We start from the raw sequence: 3,131 nt of genomic DNA, 5'->3' as shown, positions 1-3,131 counted from the left end.
GTCAAATGCTTTTTCTACATCTATAGATATAATCATGTGATTTTTTTCCCTTCAATCTGTTTATATGGTGTATTACATTGATTTATTTTCTTATGTTGAACCATCCTTGCATACCTGGAATGAATCCCAGTTGGTCGTGGTGTATAATTCGTTTAATGTGTTTTTGAATACGATTAGCAAGTATTTTGTTAAGTATTTTTGCATCTAGGTACATTAGAGAAATTGGTCTCTAATTTTCCTTTCTTGTGGTGTCATTGTTTGCCTTTGGTACTAGGGTAATGTTGGTATCATTGAAGAAGTTAGGCAATGTTCCTTCTGTTTCAATTTTTTGGAATAGTTTCAGAAGGATTGGTGTTAGTTCTTTCCGGAATGTTTTGTAGAATTTACCTATGAAGCCATCTGGCCCTGGGCTCTTCTTGGTTGGGAGGTTTTTAATGATTGATTCTATCTCTTTACTTGTGATTGGATTGTTGAGATCATCAAATTCTTCTTTCGTCAATATGGGCTGCTTATGTTTTTCTAGGAAATTGTCCATTTCCTCTGAATTGTCATTTTTGTTGAAATATAGTTTTTCAAAGTATCTTCTTATGATAGTCTTTATTTCTGGGAGTCAGTGGTGATATCTTCTTTCTCATTTCTTCTTTTGTGTATTTGCATCTTCTCTCTTTTTTTCTTTGTTATTCTTACTAAAGGTTTGTCAATTTTGTTGATCTTTTCAAAAAACCAGCTCTTGGTCTTGTTTATCTTTTCAAGTGCTTTCTTATTTTCTATTTCATTTAGTTCTGCTCTTATCTTTGTTATTTCCTTCCTCATCTTCCTGTTGGATTACTTTGTTGTTGTTTTTCTATTTCCTCCAAAATGTGCAGTTAGTTCTTCACTTTTGGTCTTTCTTCTTTTTTGATATATGACTTTATGGCTATAAATTCCCCTCTCACTACTGCTTTTGCTGCATTTCATAAATTTTGGTATGTAGTATTATCATTATCATTTGTTTCAAGGTAGTCATTGATTTCTTTTGAGATTTCCTCTTTGACCCACTGTTTTTCTAAGAGTGTGCTGTTTAATTTCCAAACCGTGGTGTGAAATCTGGGCCTCTGAGCCTTGCAAATTTCCAGCTTCACTCCACTGTGGTCAGAGTTATTATTTTGTATTATTTAGATCTTTCTGAATTCATTAAGCCTTTCTTTGTGGCCTAGCATATTGTCTATCTTGGAGAATGATCCATGTGCGCTTGAGAAAAATGTATATCCTGCTGCGTTTGCGTGCAATGATCTATATAAATATACTGTTCAAATGTTTTGTTTCTTTAGTGATTCTCTTTTGAGATGTTCTGTCCAGAGTTGATAGTGGTGTATTAAAATCCCCCACTAAAATTGTAGATGCATCTATTCTTTCACTTAGTTTTTCCAGTGTTTGCCTCATGTATTTAGAGGCACCCTTGTTAAGAGCATAAATATTTAGATTGTTCGATCTTCTTGACAGATTATCCCTTTCACTAAAATGTAGTATCCTTCTTTGTCTCTCACAATTGTTTTGCATTTAAAGTCTATTTTGTCTCATATTAATATAGCTACTCCTGCTTTTTTTTGGTTATTGTTTGCTTGTATGATTTTTTTCCTGCCATCCACTTTCAACTTCCATGAGTCTCTGGGCCTAAGATGTGTCTCTTGTAGACAGCATATTGATGGGTCATATTTCCTTATCCAATGTCCTAGTCTGAATCTTTTGATAGGTGAGTTTAATCCCTTTACATTCAGTGTTATTACTTTCAAGGAATTATTTCTGTTAGCCATATTTTGATTGGAGTTGTGTTTGTCATATTTTGTTCCCTTTTTTTTTCCCCTTCTCTCTTTGTCTTGATGGCATACTCTTTCAGTTACTGTTTATCTGTGAATATTCTGAACACTCCATCATTTTTGAATGCTAGTTTAGCTGGATAGTGTATTCTTGGTTGGAAATTTTTTTCCTTTATTACCTTGACTATATCATACCGCTGCCTTCTTGCCTCCATGGTTTCAGATGAGAAATCAGCAATTAATCTTATGGAGCTTCCCTTGTATGTGCTGGTTTTCTTTTCTCTTGCTGCTTTTAGAATTTTCTCTTTGTCTTGAGCGTTGGATAATTTGACAAGTATATGTCTTGGGGTGGGCCTTCTTACCAAATTGATGTCCAGACACTTCCTGCCCTGCAAAAATCATGAAACAGCATGGTCCTGGAGAACCTCCAATGCTGCCCAGCCACTTTTTTGCAGGAGAGACCATCAGGTAAGCTCACTCAGCCACCATCTTGCTCAGCCCCCTGGAATTTCACAGTCTTAAATACATACATTAGAAAAGAAAAAAAAAAAGATCTAAACCAAAACTTTAATTAGACACCTGGAGGAAATAGAAAAAGAACATAAAATGAATCCCAAAGCAAACAGATGGAAGGAAATAATGATGAGCACAGCAGATTTAAATGAAGTGGAGAATAAGAAAAAGTAGAAACAATAAACAAAACCAAAGCTGATTCTTTGAGAAAATTTATAAAATTGAATAACCTTTAGCTAAGCTAGCAAGGAGAAATAGAAAGAAGATGCACATAAATAAATTAATGAAAGAGTGAATCACCATTGGACCCAAAGAAATAGAGTATCCTAAGAGGTTACATTGAAAATTTATGCCAAAAATACGGACAATTTAGATGAAAGGTACAAATTTCTAGAAAGACACATCAAACTACATTGAGGAAAAATAAATTGAAGAACCAAACGGAACAATTACTAGAAATGAGATTGAACTTGTCATAAAAATCTGCAAACAAAGAAAGGCCCAGGATGAAATGGCTTCATGGGCAAATTCTATCAATCATTCCCACAGAACTTATAAAATCTCTGCCTAAATTTTTCCAGAAATTAGAAAGGAGGGAACATTACATGACTTAGTCTATGATCACATGATCATCTCAACAGACACAGAAAAGACGTTCAACAAAACACAGCCTCCTTCTTGATAAAATTACCTCTAAAGATAAGATTAGAGGGAAACTTCCTCAACATTATAAAGGGCATATATGAAACCCCACAGCCATCATCATACTCAATGGGGAAGGCTATAGGCTTCTTCTCTAAGGTCTGAAACAAGACAGAGTAC

This window comes from Dasypus novemcinctus, chromosome 30 (genome assembly GCF_030445035.2).
Source record: "Dasypus novemcinctus isolate mDasNov1 chromosome 30, mDasNov1.1.hap2, whole genome shotgun sequence".
NCBI classification, from domain to species: domain Eukaryota; kingdom Metazoa; phylum Chordata; class Mammalia; order Cingulata; family Dasypodidae; genus Dasypus; species Dasypus novemcinctus.
The sequence above is the reverse complement of the archived record's forward strand: the minus strand, read 5'-3'. Positions refer to the sequence as shown.